Below are 18,488 nucleotides of genomic sequence, written 5' to 3' on the forward strand. Positions count from 1 at the left end.
TAATGAACATATTTTCTGCTCCATTACCCTCCATTAACCAGGTACCATTAGCAGTATTATGCAATATTTCTGTCATTCAGCCAGCCTAATTCGAGCACAAACCAGTGTATTTTGTTGGCAATAGGAGACCTAATAAGGGTGAAAATAGATTGCTCTGCCTTTAACTCGACAGGAAACTTTTCCTGAGGTGAGGACAAAATCTTAAGGCATTTTCCCAGGCTGTATTTTCCCTATGTATTGCACAAAACTGTCAGCCTTTGGTCAGCAAACATGTTTTGAAAACTCTGTTTATCTATTCATGTATTTTTCCTTTCAATATCCTTGAACAGAGGGGTCAGGAAAAAATTCAGAAATAGTGCACTAGATATAATTTTTTTCTCAGCAATTATGAAGTGCCTTCAAGATATCTCACTTCATTAAACACTAACTGCTTGGAAAGACTAGTAAGATATTAAAATGTTAATAAAAATCTGGACATCATAATTTGAAAATTGTATAGCGTTTTCAAGTCACTTTCATTTCCATTTCTTCTTCAGACTTGCATTCATAAAACACCAAGCAAACAATTTGTGCCACATAATGAACAGAAAAATAATGAATGGTAAATAATTTTTATTATACTGAGAAGCCCCCTAGTTCATCCAACGCTATTAAACACTGATCTCTAATTACAATATGCTATGAAACCTGAATTTAAAAACAAATATGGGATTGTCAGCAGAAAAATACTGTAGCAAAGACATCAGTTCGTAATACACAATCATATTATTTCTAAAGCACCCCATTGACTGGTGAATTTAATTTGATTTTAGATGGTTGATAAAGAATTTTGAGATAACCTTACTTGATATTCTCATAAGCACTAAGAAATAAGAAGTCAGGAAATTACTGTGGAGGAGCAAAACTTAATACAGGAAGAGACACACAAAGAAGTAGTTAAAGTGAAGTTACTGAATTACTTGTTGTCAGTTTGGAAAGACACAAGTAACCTAACAAGTGTGCAGAAAGGATTTCTCTTGCATTGAGCACTGTTCAGTTGCTATATTAATTTTCTGTATCATAAAATATAGAATATGTGTGTCAAATATGCTGATCACAGAAGATTAGGCTAGGGAACATTCAGGAAATGCAAAGTTAAACTAGTTTTTTACCTTCCTTCCGTCTCTCTGTTTTTTATTTATTTGTGTCACATGATGAATACCACCAGGGGACAGATGTAGATTTCAAAATAAGCAAAATACAAGGAAAATATCTGAGACAAATAACTTCCTACTTAGAGAGGACAACAATATTCTTAGAGGACAACATGTAAAATAGCAGTGAGGTAGAGACCATGATGTAGATTATGATGTAGACATTAGATATAAATCAGTAACTTTTAGATATATGTTAGATATTATATCAGTAACTGATTTATGTCACAGAAATAGAACATATATCATTATCTGAATGTTTAAAACTACATTATGGACACCTATATGTGTAATTCATCCTAAATTTTTCTGCTAGTGGAACCAGCTCAAATGTGGATAAGGATGACTAAAATTAAGATTAACATTAATGCTCAAGACTGAGAATACCAAGACTATTTTATGAACATACTCATATTCAGAAATGAGGGATAGCATCTTGAAAATGAAATATATACTTATATTCAGAAATGAGGGCTAGCATCTTGAAAATGAAATATTTAGGAAGACATCTCTGTGTAAAGGGATATTATATGCAGCCATTCTCAGCTTCTAAATACTCTTACAGTCTATCATTCTTCTGTTTGGAGAGGAGAAGATGGTCAGAACTAGAAAAGAGAATTTGACTCTTTCTGGACTCAATGGTCATTCTTGAGTCTTTGGATACATATAAACTGGTATGAAAAATACTTCCAGTCATGTTTCTAGGCACATGATTCTTGTCATTTGTACTCTTTGTCAGACTTTATGTCCTGCACACTTTTTCTTGAGCTATTTATCAGGCTCCCAAAACTGCTCTGTGTGAAATTTTCTATGAGAGGTATGAAGTACAAAGCTATCTCAGAAGACCTTGCTTTTGTATAGACACAACAATTTAAGGATATGTGGAATGTAGGAACGCTTTATTTATTAGGCCACCTCGAAGGATAAGAAAGGATAAGAAAGACAATAAAGCAAACACACAAACCCTCATGAACATGAGAAAAAACAAAGATAATAAAAAAAACCCCCTAAAACATAGATCTCAGGCTGCTGGCTGAAGGGCCACTAAAGGAACAACTCAAGTGTAACCTTGATACTTTGCAACTGATAAAATTATCATGGGTATCATAAAAAACCCCACAAAACCTCAACCCTCATTAAGAGACATTTGAAGGGGCTTGAGAGACTGCATAAAACTTCTGAAGTGAGGCAAAGAGGAACAAATATTATTGTATGATGTTCAGAGGAAGACTCAAAAGAGGGATAAAGGTAGGTGTCACAAGAATAATGGTAAATTGAAGAACAGGGAGGCTGAAATGGGTCAGTAGCATTTAAGAAAGGATCTTGTGAGTACACATGCCCTGACGAGCCTGATCACCACAGCCTATTCTATCTCTTCCTTAAACTACATTCTTAAATAATTTCCTGTGTATGTTCTCTGTGTGAAACAGTAGGAAGCTTAAAATTGAACTTTACAGCAAACAGTATGTCCAGGCCTGCTGCTGGGGGAGCCATAAGTGAACCAGCTATGAGACAGACTTGTTATGTTTGTACATATTTGTATGTGTGTACATGTGAGTCTGATCTGCTAAGCAAAATTAGAGACAGAACAGGTGGTTAAAATAGGCTCATTGTACTTCTGATGTGTATGCAAGCACTCTGTGTGTGTGTGTGTGTGTGTGTGCACAGTGCTGATAAATCTCAACTCTCCTGCCTGTCCTGCTGGTGGCTGGCCATGGTTTGCAAAGAGAACACACAGTGATTGCAGATTGAGTGACCAGTCTTACCACAGACTGGATCTGAAAAAGAGGAACAGAAGCCACCTCACATCCAGCAGAACAAGGAAGAAGAACCAGTCCCATCTCTCTTACTTGAGTTCCAGAACCTCCCTCCCAGCACCACACTGTCAAAACCAAAACTTCATCCTGGTGATGGTCAAAAACACTTTACAAACCAGTAATTTTGTAAACTTTTGTACAGTTCCCAGGCCAGTTCAAGGACTGACCGTTGTTTGTTTGTATGAGTTCATTTTACTGATCCTCCTTGTCAATTTTCTTCAACATACAGTTCATTCTATAATAAAACTGAAGAGCTATACTTGTGTAGACAGTTTATTTTAGCATAGAGAATGGAGGAAATTGAGGTGATTAGCTAGTAATGATAAAAGTACAGGAGACAAGGTTGTGCTAGCAGCATTATGGACAGAAATAACCAAGAACTGCAGTGGTTTGGTGTGAGATATCAGTGGGAGGGTGCCGACTTTAACCGTGCTCTCATCTTGACTGGGTGTATGATGTACTGTGCACGTCTTTTTGCCTGTGCACCAGCTGTGAGTGAAGTAGGTGAACTGAGAGCATGGCAGGTGTGATGTGCTTGGGAAGCACTGCAGGATGTGATCTGTGAAAGGGTGAGTATGAGCTAACATTCAGCTGGGACAAAGCCACTGGTTTGCACATGCTGTATGCTTACAGTGGATGCTTATGTCAAGATGACCCACCTGATTTCAGAGCACACTCTGGCCTATTTTACTTATTAATAGGAATATTGTTCTTAGAGCAAACACCAGAATTAGAAAAGGTTGTATTAATCATAATTTAGCAAATGCATTTGATATTTTTATGATAAAATACAAAGCAGAAATTAATGTACTATAAGTTAAGTCAAATAATTTCAACATACCACAGAACTATAGAACATACTTCTGTTTGAAGTCAATCCGTGCATTCTCCAGTAGTTGAATCTCTTAAAACATCCTCATTTATAGACAGGAGTGAATGTGACTAGAAAAATGCAATAACATAATAGCAACATACAAAAGAAGAGTAATTTTGTCCTTTCTGGGGCAAAAAACATCCTTCTTATTAAATTCATAGTAACTGAATCTTTTTATTATTGTCTAAAAAGATGGAAGAAACTTTAAACTTTTTAAAATAAGCACTGTTTTAAAAAAAGTATTTCTCAAGCATTGACTTGCAAGAAAATATCTGGGCAGCATACTCTTCTTTAACATTAAAGAGGTATTTTCATTTTTTTGATCACTTACACTAACCAATGCAATTAAAACATAATAAAAAAGATTTTTGAGCACCACTCAGCAATGTAAAACTACACAGCCAAAAAATGAGAAGTTTTAAGCAGATGATGAAAGCACTCAAATGAATACTTAGCATAGGCTGAGTTGCTAGAAGAAGCATACAAGATTTCCTGTGCCAGAATTTTTTAGAAGACTAGAAACATAATGTTGTATCCATAATACATATGAGAGGCAAGCAAAGCTCTGTAAGATTCTACTCTACTAAAGAAACAGCAAAGTCAAAACAGAGTCTATGTCCTATTATTAGGCTGAGGAGAAATTCTAGCAAAACTTAAGTTTTTTGAGTTTTGACCCACTTCTATGTCTACATAATGTATATAAAAATAGGCAAAACAGCAATATTTTGAGAGATTTTTTGAGCAATAACATTATTTAAATTATTTAATCTTGGTCAAAACACAAGTTCACATTCTCAATCCATGCTGAATTCACGTTAGTTGCTGTTGATGTTTGTGATCCAGGACCATTCGAAGGCCACAGTGGCAAGTACAACTTATATTCTGTAAGCAATGGCTTAAACATTTCAGAAAAATAAATTCTTATGTAGTGAAGGTAATTGTCCCCCACGGCATGTGGGAGTAAGGGAGAAAGGTAAGTCTGTATGAATAAATCTTATTCATGCTGTCAAAGAACCTTTCTTACAAAAAGTCACCACAACATCAGTACCCTATACACCTTCAGTAACTTAATGGTGGTGAATGTAATTTCAAAAATTGTATTGCATCAATCAGCCATGACTTTGATCCATACATGAGTAGAATTCTCTATATAAGCTCCATGATAAGCTCCATGCCTATAAGCTTAAATCAATGGGCAAAATATGCAAAAAAACATTCAAGAAAACAGACTTTTATGGGCATCTCTAGCATCTAGGCAAAAGGCAACCTGTGAGAAAGTGGTTCATAACTTAGCTTTATAAACAGTGATATTACTTATTATTTCAGTTGTGTGATGTACCTAGCACTAGAAGGAAGAAGGACTGTCACAGTCATACACTCCAGTGATTCCTCTCCATTAGTCTTGCTAGGACAGAGCTGTTGTCAGGCAGTCTGGAAGATACATGGCTGAACATTATGTACACTACATTGTTTTCCATGTCAGTTATGAACTGTAATTAGACATTAAGCAAAACATACAGTGACAAGAATAATGAGGACTGTGGGTACTGCTTAGAGAAGTTACAAATTATCTATAAAGCAGAAATTTGCAAACAGAATGTATAAATATCTACTAGTAATTATTCAAGTGAGATTATTTACAGGGAGAAGCAATTTCCTTCATTCAGCTGCAAAAAATAGGTAAGCCTTCAAACTGCCAATGTGTCTTTAGGTCAGAAATAAAAAACAAAACAAAACCAAACACCAAACCAAAATAAGCAAACAAAAAATCAAATTCAGCAATAATAGAACAATTTGCAAATAATATAGTTCTACTGCTTTGAAGTTAGTGAATATCTATAATAATCTCTTGAGGCTACAATTTTCTATTTTGCAAATACTTTTAATTTATCTTGTGCTAATTATGTGAGACTAAGTTGCAAAGGATCTTTTCTACTAATTAGCTGGTGGGTTCTCCACAGGATTGTCTGCATCATTTCAGAAGATTTTGGATTCTTATTCATTTGGCTGATGGAAGAATAATCAGATGCAATCAGAGGTCTACATTACCACAGAAGTATGAAATAAAGCAGATCTGAGGTCAATCTTGCAGATCAGGGAAATTTGAGTACATCTACTGTAACATTTGGGGTACCTTACAAATACCTAATTACATGAGTTTGTATTTTTCTAGTGTGAAGTGCTGAGATCTTCAGCAAAGAGAGCTCTCAGCAGGTAGAATGAACTAATTTCTTCTGATTTTTAATTTGCAGGAATTTTTTTTTCATAATTGTTCAGCAATGCATCACCTTATTTTGTTTCTCAGATTTAAGGGTGATCATTAGAATGATCTGTGATATACTCGATAATTCTTGAAATTCAAATAATTTAACACTACTGTTCTTTGCACTAAGGATGTTTACATGACCTCCTGTAGATGACCCTGAGCAGAGTAAGGAAACACATCCAGCCTGGCACTTCCCTAACTACACAGGGCAACCAGGAATAAGTTTTGCTGGAGAAAATAACTCAAAATAAATTTGTTTTCTAGCTTCAGCCTGACATGGTCAAGCAAAAAGCTGCTCCACAAGTATCCTTAACAGACCCAAACACTGTTTTACTTCACCTTGTGTTTCTCTTTTTCATTTTCAAGTTCTTCTCCTTTACAAATGAACAGCACACTTCTCTTTCCCCTTTTCGAATGGCCACGGTTCAGCAGACTTTATAACATGATTTGGTGTTTATGATTTGTTTGTCCTGGCAATTTCTACCTTGTTCACCAATTCTGTTAAGCTGCTGCTTTTGCTTTTTGTTTCATACAGTTTCCTGCTGTATTTTATGCTGTTGTCTTTTTAATGGAACTCAGGGTCAGAGTTTGCATATGCATTACTCCTACCTCATTATCTGCAGCAGATTGTTATTCCTCATATCACTGTTCTTCAGAGGTGCCAGATGTCACATGGATTCACTATAACATCCTATGTCATAGTTTGAATGTTCCTATACTTTTGTGACATTCTGTCATTTCACTGTCTGGTTACACAGATGAGCAATGGTGGGGAAATAGTAAATACACAACTTTTTTTTAAATCAATTTCACAGTTGCCATTTTAGAAGTAGCGATGAGCTAAGGAATTGAGTCACAATGCTGTAAATTGTCTGACACGTTATGTGGCAACCATTCAACTTAAATGAAATATTTCCTTTTTTAGTTTGTCTGCTGTGAAGATAAACTAAGTGCATCTCAGTTAATGAAATTCGAAAGATTAGATCCTATACACTGAGTTTAAAAGGGAATAAAGATACGCAGAGATAAAATTCTGGACATAATGATTTAAATTAAGGTTGCTTTATTTCTAGTTATCTCTTGGTAAGAGAGAGAAAGATCCATTTCTCTGCTTTTGTCAATGATACTTTTGTACAAGGGTATTAACAACTGATTAAATATAAACAATTGAACTACAAGACTTTCAGTATAAAAATAGCAGTACATTTAATTATTTAATGAATTTTATAGCCATTTTTTCAAATAAATTACTCGTAAAGGAAAAAGGAATGGACAAAAATATACTTATTCATTGCAGGGAAAAATAATGAAAAACAAAGCTTAAAGAAACCAGTTAACACACCAGCAATAAATTAAAGGTGTCTCATTACTTTTCTTAATATGTAATGAGCTTTATCAAATAAAAATGTTCAATCTAGGAATTTATTCAGTACTTAATGCGTAGCATGCAGCAGTCCTGAAATTCTCAAAGAATGGATGAAATCTTTCACTCTTGCCTTGGTAATACATTTTGGTTTTCAAGTTCAACCACACAAATTTTGATGATTGAGTATTCCTTAAACAGTTTGTGCTCATCCATTGTGTCCTGCAAGGAAAGGACTTTAACAGCAACTGAAAGACCACTGCAACTTCTGTTTATTTGAGAGGTAGATATGAGAAACAATATAATTATTTTAGGTGAGTACATTCAGAGAAATGGTACCTGTATGTATTTTTCCAGTGTTTCATCAAAGTTACAAAAAACAGGATAAAATCTTTCTTCTGTTTCTACAGTGACCAGACCATAATAAGGTGACATATGGCTTGATCTTTCTTACTTGATAATAAAGACTGTCTCAACTAAATCTTGTCCCATCAGATCTTACCAATTTCTTTTGCAGGAAAAGAAAAACTCTTTTGGCTTCATCTGGCTTCACAGACATCAATGGTCTCACTTGACTGAAAGGTAAATAACAGTCCTAGAGATAGGGCACTTGTTTTCTAGATTTCTGAGCACTTAAACATTTCAGAGTCTTCGGGCTCAATGATGGTGGTGGTCTGTGAATCTAATAAAAAATGCAATAATAAGAAATAATTAATATAAGTGGTATTATGAAACAACGCCTGTATAGCAAAATAAGAGATCCTGGAAGTGAGATGAAGCACTGCACTCTTGAACATGGATATTAACTGTTAATTAATTCCATGGTTATATCTGAGTCTGCCTCAGCTAAATCTCTTGTGTAGCCTTAGTTAAGTACAAACAGTATCATCTTACCATGAGTAAATGGCACGGATGAGTCAGTCTATGCAGAAAGGAAATGAAGGCCAAATTGCTAGTTTTACTAAAACATTCTTGTTCCATGCTTAAGAGTATTAATATTGAACCCCTTGTCATCTCGTTCAATGGGACTATCACAAATAAACCCTGGAAATGCAGTTCACAATTCACAATTTTTTTTTCTACTGTCTTGTAAAAATTCACCCTTACATTCCAACAGCACCAGAATTGACTAGCTCTAGCTAAAACCATGACTTCCCTTATGTGTTCTAGTTACCACCTTTTTCAGGTGCATTTTTCACGTGTACGACAGCTAATTTGAGAAAGAACTCTATATTTTCTCTCTCAGATTTTTCTTGCCCTTAACTCCAGATTTGTCCAGATGCTTGCCAAAAAAGTCAAGTGCGTTTCTATGTTGACTGACTTTGTGCTGTAGATCTTCCAGCTCTAGTCTGGGGTCTCTGATTGTTTTTGGTTTTTTCAGCTGTTGCTATTTTTAATAAGAGAAATTATATTAGTTCTTTTCCCCTACTAAATGCTTTCTTTAGTCTCTATTAGTTCTTTTTGCCATCTCTGTGTCTAAGAGGTGCAGCAAGGGGACAGTGACAAAGAACATAGATTAAGAAATCAACGTCTTTTTTTCTCTCAGCCTTCCCTGGTGAGATGCACAGTGGATAGGACAAGAATCAACAGACACAAGGTGGAAAACTGCAAATTCCCACCACATAATAGGGAAAATAATTACCACAAGAGCTGTAAACACTGGAAAAGGTTGTCTTGTAGGGTTGAAGAATTGCCAGCCTCGAGGTTCAAGATTCAGCTTTTGAGCAGAAATTTGGATGACCTTCAGAGGTCCTTTTGGCCATAATTTTTCTCTAAACCAATGTACCAATGAAAAATAAACAGAAAATACATTCATTAATTTCTCTCATTATCAGTTATTGAGTATTTGAGATACTGTGCACATAAGTTTGTTGTTTTTATTGCTTGCGGATTTTTGTTTTATAGTCTGCTTTATCGCTTCTTATGCATAACACAGGGTCCTCAGACTAAAATTAAGGAATATTGTGTATGACAGTACACAAATTCTCAGAGGCAAAATTTGTGTGAATTAGAGAAAAAGATGACTGCTATGCTCTTCCTTTTATACTTACACATTCAATAAGTAATTAAAAAAAGCTAAAGCTTAAAATTACTATTATGGATATGTTAATTTGTTTCTGCTGCAGTTAACCACAACAGGATCTATTTAAAGAACTACATTGGTACTTTCTTCTCTGACACCGATTCTATTCTTTTTCATTGCCTTTCACACCAAGGAAGAAAAATTCAGTTAAACTCTTTTTGAAGCAAACAAACACATATATAAAACCAACCAACCAATACCTAAAAAAGAAATCTGTCCTGACCAGCTCCATTCTACTGCTATCCAATTTTATTTCAAGGAAATTCAGTCATAATTGGAATGATACAAGCATATATTTCTCAGTAACCCAGGGAGCAGGTCCTCTTTTTGCAGTTGCCAAAATATTCTGTCTCCCTTCCATTTTAGAATACTAAAAGCAGAAGAACAGCAGTCACAACTGCAACATCCAGCTGCTTCACTGTTTTTTCTTTCCCCTGGCTGTTGTCATAAATTAACAGATTCCCTTGCTCAGCCTCAGATGTCAGGAGAGGCATCTTGCTGAGATGCCTTAAGTCATACAGCTACAAACCTGGTACAACTGTCATCCCTATCATTACAACACAGGACAGGAAATTATAGTCCCCTCAGTCATATAACAGTCCCTGCAAAAGTTATGGAACAAAGGCTCCTCTCAGAAGTTGAATGAAATCTGTGACTAGAGAAAGCCAGCCTGGATTCCTCAGTGGACGATCATTCTTGGTAACCTGATCATCTTCTCCGACAAAGCAACCTGCTCAGTTGATGCACATCAAGGAGTGGGGCATCATGGTCTACCTTGATTTATCCAAGACTTTCAATAACATTTCCCACAACCTGCTTCTAAAGAAGCTGATGTATTATGGCCTAGACAAGTGGTCTGTGTTGTACTCTCCAGTGTAATGCAACTGAGTTGATCTCAACATTTTGGTACAATCTGCCCAAAAATATATAGCTACAAGTGAAAATGTTAGAAAATATTTAAGTGCTTTTAATCCCTAAATTAAAGATTTGCTAAAAATGAAAATAAGCTGAAAAATGAATCAAACAGGAAAACAAAACCTCCCCAAATCCCAGGACTACTGTTGTTGCCATCTTATTTCAGGGGTTCCATACTGTTGTGTTCTTATTGTAAAAGCTTCATACCTTGTTGGTGTTTCGCATGGGCAGCTTCTCAGAGTACTGACTCTTTCTTCTTCACAAAGCAGCCAACTGACCCCAGTTCCCTGCTCACCCAGCCACCCCACTCTTTTATAGCACTCTGCTTCTCATTGGTTACAGCTGGGTCCTGGTAAAGTCAGGCCTGCTCCTAATCTTTGATAATTGGCCCAGCTGCAATTCCTTAGGGGTAAGATTACTTTCTACTCTATCTTTAATTTCTTATATGCTATCCCCCTCCATACTGTATTTATACAAAGGTATTTTGAAAAGAAATTTCTCCACTGTTCATTATATTCTTACTGGATGAAATCCTATTACAGTTACACTAAATGAATACCATTTAATATTTTGCTCCATAATATAATACTAGAACCTACCTCCTCCTCTCAATTATTTTAAGTAAATAAAAGTACATCTGGGTTTAATTCAGTGACCCATTGACAAGATAATTTATTGGACTGGAAAGACTCTCTAGAAAAAGGTAAAAATCTTAAGAAGCTCAAAACTACTGCAACTTATCCTTCAGGCTTCAGGAAATTAACAAACTTTTGAGCATTGTACAAGTATGGAAGAGAACCCTGTATTCCAGTCCTTGAATAGAATTGATTTCTCAGTTTAATGAACAGCAGTGTAGTTAAACAGATTGTCAGCAGACTATTCTAGCCACTAGGAGGTAGACTTAATACTTTCTTTTCTTGCTTGCTTTTTTTCTCTGATTACAATGGTCTGAACACAAATACAAGATGAGAATGGGGACTATTTTCTTCTTGAAAGAAATGTGGACCATTTGAAGCACTCAAGCTAACCTTTACATCCACTATGGGTTTTTTGACATTATTTCTGTGTCATTTGGCTGCCCCATGCACTTCATAACAACCTAACTTTATAATGCAGTTCTTCATTCCAACCTTAGGAAGCAGGAAAAGAGGATGTGTCTAGATTACTAGTTATTCACTTTGAGGACGAGAAATACTTTTTTCTTTCAAATTGTTTTCAACTAGTATGGAAATATGGTGCAAAAGAGAAATTGAGATCAAGAGAAAAGAATTTCCAAAAACCAATTTCGACAGATTGTGGAATACTAGCTGGGTGGACAAAATGTGTGCTCCTGTGACACAAGAAATCAGATTGATTACTCTTCAGAGTAATAATTTTCAACACAAAAGCAGCTTCAATAGAAGGTAGAAAGAGTAATCTTAAAACCAATCTCACAGAAATCTTTGTGATTGTATCACAAATTGCATGTGGGGAGTTTATAATTTTAAAAACAATTTATCTGTCCTATCTGTCCATTAGGTATAAAATACAAAGTTCCTACTTTCTAACCTACAATTTAAAATAGTGAAGGTGTAAAATTCTTGTCACAAAAAAATTAAAATGAATCAGAAAGTTGATTTGCTGTTAGCACCAAACACTGTAGAAATTTTGAATTGTTAGACAACTCCATTTAGGTGCTCAAAGTTCACTAGCATCCACACATGCACAAGAAAAAACCCACTGGAAGTTATTCCCATTTAAATACAAAACAGTTTAGCATTTAGGTTCTTGCATACTTCTTGTTAATTCACTCCCAAAATTTTGTCATGTACAAATAATTTTTTTCCCATGCTATTCATAAGATTTTTGGCCAGGCAAAATATGCTGGGTGCACATCTTTTGGTAAGCTATGGGAAAATGAAATCCATGTCATTCACAGGAGCATACTATTTGCAACAAGATTATAAAACGCTATTAGGTGTGGCAGAATATGTCAGCTGGTTTTAATCTTTGCAAATTCAGGTGAAATTTTATCAATAGAGATCCAAAAACCCAATTTGTTATTTCCCAGAGAAATAAGCAGATTTATTCAGTTATCCTTTTTTGTTGTTTAACCTGCACTCGATGTTTGCTGAAATTAAGTTCTCTAGTAGCAGAGAAATATATGCATCTTTCACTAAATGTTCACTCAATAACAAAATAAAACTAAAAGTAAAACTATTTTGTCTTGAGCAGAATAGCATCCTTTCAGGTTAGTGTGAAATTAAAGTTGCAGCTCCCATTCTGTGAATGAGATAAGTAACTCCAGGTAACCATTCCTTTCCTTTCTTGTAGAAGTGATATAAAAAGAGATCAAACACCAAATTTTGCATGTTATAACTATGCTGAGGAGAATATCAGGAAATAATGAAAGGAGGGAAGGAACATTCTGCAAAACACAGTATGATATTAGTTATCTACAAGATGCAGTTTGACCTGGTTCTACCCTTTGGAATCTCTCAACACCATCTCCAGACTGCTCCAGAAGTTAAGGTAGACCCTTAAGTCAGTCACTTTAAATAACAGGCTGGGTTCATGCGCTTAATTTTTAAATAATTACATTAAGAGTACCTCCTTGTGAGGTGAGTACTGAAGCTGTGCTATGCACATCAGTGTGTGTGTGGCTAGCTGAGGCAGCTCACACATGCAGCAGTTTGTGCAGAAAGGCGCAAACCCAGAGCCAGCAGCTCTGTGCCAAACAGCACACATACATCCCCAGCTATGGTGGTGACATCGTGACAGAGCACGGTTCCCAGCTGCTGTCAGAGCTATTGTCCCAGTGACATCCAAGGCTTGACCCAGAAAGAGGATTCAGATCTACAAATCTCAAACTGCAGGGAGCGCCTAGGACCACTCACTGAGGTTAGGCCAGATGGTTTTACAGCTTGTAGCAGCTGTGCAGTTGTCAAGAAGCTGTGCCACCAAGTGAAAGATCTGCAGGAGGAGGTCAGCAGACTGAGCAGCATCAGAGATTAAAGGAAAGCAGTTGAATGGCTCTTTTCCAAGCAACTGCAGTTTCCAGAGTTCAAACTTCCAACTGTAGAAGCGAGACGGGCAGAGCTTGTGCATGTCAGGGTGTGTGACATCCCAATCATAAATGAAAAGGAGCACCCAAGGTTCACAGCTGCCCATGGTTGAAATTAAGTACAAAAGTCAGAGCGTCTGCAAAGGTTTACAAAGTTTTATAGTAACTTACACACTTGGCATGGAAATTGCTTTGTTAGTCCCTGACCTCCTAGCATAAACACATAGCATGTGTTTTGGATAACAGGGTAGAGGGAAGGGAGAGAGAGATGAATTAAAAAGAAGGGAGGAAGGGTCAGTCGGTCCATCCGTCCGTCCTGGCTGCAGTGTAAATCCGTAGATCCAGCTGGCGTGTCCAGAGTCCTGGGGCTCACACAAAGCAGATGTACTGGGCTCGATGGGAGCACCTTGTGAGAGAAAGGTTTCTCACTTGCCATGCAAATTAGTGATCAGTTACAGTTTGTTCTTCTAAACCTTTCTGGAAATGGGTTGGAGGGCTTTAGGGGTCTTTGATGGTCTTAGTCCCCCACCATGTCCATGCCAGTTTCAGCCTCATTCTTGCACTTGTGCTGCACTGTGTTGTGCTTATTTCCAGGAACTAGAACAAACTCCTGCCCTATCTCCATGTTTCCTGCCCTTCTCCAGCCATGTTCTGTTATTTCTCACAGAAGTGTTATTAGCAACATTCCTTGGCTGTTATCACTCACAGTCCTTGGTTGGCTCCATGTCTCTCCAGCTATTAGTGTTTAAGATATAACATTATCAGCTTATCTTCTGGGCCTCTATAGGGTGGCAAGAAGAAACTCCCATGATGGCAAAGCCTGGAAGCTGGAACCAAGAAGATGGCTTCTGCTGTTCCTGCAGACTTGTACCTAGAGAATATGTTCACTGATAGCTGATAAGGAACAGAGAGCACTCTAAAAACAAAAATTCAGAGCCAGCTGAGCCAGAGCTGCACTACAGCACCAGGAGAAAGTGCAGTGTTAGCAGTGGGAGACACCCTGTTGTAGGCAATGGGGTTTCCCACCCCCCTTCTGATGAGGGTAGTCAAAGACAGGAACAGCTTGGCCAGAGAAGTTGTTGGTGTCTCATCATTGGTAACCTTCAAAGTCAGGCCGGATGGAGCTTTTAGCAACCTGATCTAGTGAAAAATGTCCCTGGCCCTGGTGGAGGGATGTAATTAGATAATCCAGGAAGGTCCCTCCCATCCTAAACCAATCTATGATTTTATGGTTGATATTTGAGTGGCCCTCCATAAATTATGTATGACACATTATTATGTCTACTGTAAAATTTCATTCTTCAGGATAAAGTTATGAGATCCAGACTGATAAATTCAGGATGAAACTGTGTTATCCATATCTTGTATAGTAGATAATTTGATTATCATCAGGATTAGAAAACAAGGTCCATGTTATGGCAAATGTTAATCATACCAGATATTTTACTGTAATTTACTCTGGTTTTATTTGAATATTCTAAAAACACAGAGAAGTAATGATTAATTTTATATTGCTGCGGTTCATTATAGAGAACCTACCACAAGAAAATGAATTAATTCCAGTTCTCTAACTACTTTGAAATAACAAATTTCTAGCTAAAGTGAACTATATCCAGAGTAAACTACACAGTTACAACAGCCATTAGACATATAACAAACCAATGAATCTGCTTCTATTAAAATTTAATCAGAAGCATTCCTTACTCCTTTCTCAACCTCAGTTGGTATAATTTTTTCCTGTGACCCACCTACTATATAAAATCTACTTGAGGTTGTATTCAGAAAAATAACCCCTTCTTTATGTATTATATCAGCTGTGATCTTTAACTGAGTTTCTGAAGTTTTTCAGATGTAAAAACATTTAATGCCTGGAAATTTCATTTTTTTCTTTTTTCTTTTTTTTTTTTTTTTTTTTACCGTAAGCTGTAGTGAGTCAAATTTATTTGTCTAAACATAGTTACCTAGTGGCAAGTTAAGATAGGTACCTGAACTCTCCGTATGGGTCTGCAGTTGGAACACAAGAGATGTGTGAAAGAATTTCTTCTTAGAGTTAGAAAACAAGCAAGATGAGCCAATTGAGCTCAAATGGCTTCACAGGTTGAATAATTATAGGCAGGTGATAACATAAGTTTCTGTATTTTTATTAGTTAGTTACCTTTGCTTTACTACTTTGAGCTGTAAAACTCTTTGTTATACAAGTATGATCACCTGCTTTAAAGGATTATCAGCTCCTGGCATCTGCAGGTGAGTATGCATCTTGCTGTTTTTACCTTTCTGTTGAGGCAGATCAGCAATTGCAGATATTTCAAAATAGCAGCACACCCTCTAGGAATGCAAGCAATATGAGATGTTACTGCAGGCACAGCTGCTGATTTTAACCTATAATGCATGGATTTTGTGTCACAGTGATAATGTTCTTTAAAACATTTCCTCTCAGCTCTCCAGCTCATCAGAATACTTCCCTAACCAGCCTCCAAAAACTGTCATCCATATCTTTTCCCACACATTTGCAGTATATTTTCTTCCACAAGCAATACAGGATGTAGAGTGTGCAATTAACAATTCATTGCTTGGAACTGAATTAAGAGAGTGAAATTCACTTGCTGGCTGTTCCCCTATACATGGCAGGCATCTGGCAACAGAAAGGTTGGTCAGAGTTCATCTGGCATCATCAGATTGTCTTTTGGACAACCAAAACATTCCTCTTACTATTTCAGGATTGTCACTGGTCATTGTCTGTGTGACATAAATAGCTGTTTCATGTAGTATTAAGTCTGCTCCCTGGAACCTGAATTTTTCTTCAGGTTTCTGAATGATTAAGTACCTATTTGTTCTGCTCTGAATTCTGTGGTAAAATATGCTACTTCAGGTGTAAATGCTACAAAAAAAAAAAAAAAAAAAAAAAAAAAAACAGGCTAGAATTAAGAGGTCATACAAACCAGCAAAGTATGATCTTAATACAAAAAAGTGTCAATAGAAAGAATCTGATTAATGGGAAACAGATGAGCATCTCTTCAAACCATGTAGAAGTATTTGTTTCATTTCTATTTTTCATTATAGAACCATACAAAGCTGAATCCTCAGCTTGACTAACTCTCGAACTGTGTCAAATGCACAGAACAAGAAATAATTTCGTTTTGTTGCAAATAATAAAGTACCAGATAAAATCTTTGTTGAGCTGGAAAACAGAGATGAATGTCTTCAGGGAAGTGAGAGAAGAGGCAGAATTGGAACTATCCAGAAACCAAAAATGGCACCTATTCCTTCAGTTCATAAGGGGAGAAATGTGTTGCATCACTGTATGCCAACCTGAAAATACGTTTCAGATTCTTCTATTAAAGCACTGGAAGGTAAGACTCTGCCTCTGGGTAGGACTCATTGGTTAGCTACGGTTGGTTTGTCAGCCATTTTTCCAGTTTGAATCCAGAGGATTCAATTCAATCCATTAAACTGAACATGAATGGTAAAAATGGGTTTATGCATCTCACATAAACCTCCAAATTACACTCTAGGTGGTTGGTTACACTTAAGGTCAAAACCTAAAACATTAACATTGTCAAACGCAGTCATTCACTAAGTATTGCCATCATCTATATAGCATAGGGAGCGGAAAGCTTGTTCATTGGACCAATTCATTACTGTTTCCAACTCTCTCATCACAGCAGAAAGTAACCATAGAAGTTATAAAAGTCTTCAGTGTGGTAGATTTTGCATTTGATCTCATAATATTTGTAATGGCCAATTACCTTAAGGAATACATTTAAACACATAAACCTCCTTGTTTTATAAGTCTATATTAACTTTTCTTTGAGAAATCCACAGTTTTAGGATATAGATTTATATTTCAATCACAGTAGGACAAACCACTGGTTAGAAAAAGAATCTGCTAGCTAGGGCAAATGACAGAAAGAGAATTCTGAGAAATCAGCAGAAATGTTTGAATAGAGAAAATGATAATTGAACAATTCTTTAAAGTGAACTTTTAAATATCCTTTTCATTAAAAAGAACCAGTGAAGCTCTCCATTTCCATTCACTGTTAGTTCTCAAATTTGTCTGAAATAGTACAGAAGCTGATAGAAAAAAAGCTGAAGAAAAAAAGCTGAAGAAAAAGATTACAGTGTGTAACAGAGCCACTTATAGCTGCAGACCAGTTGCAGGGCCAAAATAATACATTTTAACATCTGTTTACTCAAAAGCAGCTCTTAAAGGTTAACTATCATGCAAGATGATCAGTAATATTTATGAATCATGTTTCCATGACGAGTGGAAACACCCATTACCCCCTTTAAAGACACCTGACTTTCTGGGCCGAGAAGTCCTGCCCTTTTTGCCATCACATGAGAGGCTGACCTGCCTCACCTTGCCCCATGTGATCTACCAATGGTCTGTGATCCCATGGTTGCTTCAGAAGACTCTGAAAGTCCTCATAAATATGTACCTATATATATATATATACATGTATAAAATTAGATGAAGGATATGTATTTGTTTAATTATATATAGTCACATATATATTAGAATTATAAGCCTATAAATATATGAAAGTGTATTCCTAAAAAGGATGTACAATGTGAATAATTGCATATATATAAATCCACAAAATTTTAAAAATTATTTCTATGCATGTAATAAAAATTTATAATATAAATCAATATAAACACATGTTGTCATTAAAAAAATATATCTAAAAATATAATTTAATCTGAATGATTTAACTAAGTTTAAATGTGAATGGAAAGAAAAAACAAAACATATCTTGGGCTTGCTACTTCAGAGGGTTTCAATAACTCCTAACCCATTGTGGGGATGCAAATCTTAAGAAGGGCAATGTGCCACTGAAGAGAGTAGAGGAACATGCACAAAACTGAACATGTCTGTGGATCAAGTGATGGCTCTGGTGAGGCCAGCAGCGAAACAACTGCTGAACACTGTG

The sequence above is a fragment of the Melospiza melodia genome, chromosome 2 (genome assembly GCF_035770615.1).
Source record: "Melospiza melodia melodia isolate bMelMel2 chromosome 2, bMelMel2.pri, whole genome shotgun sequence".
NCBI lineage: Eukaryota > Metazoa > Chordata > Aves > Passeriformes > Passerellidae > Melospiza > Melospiza melodia.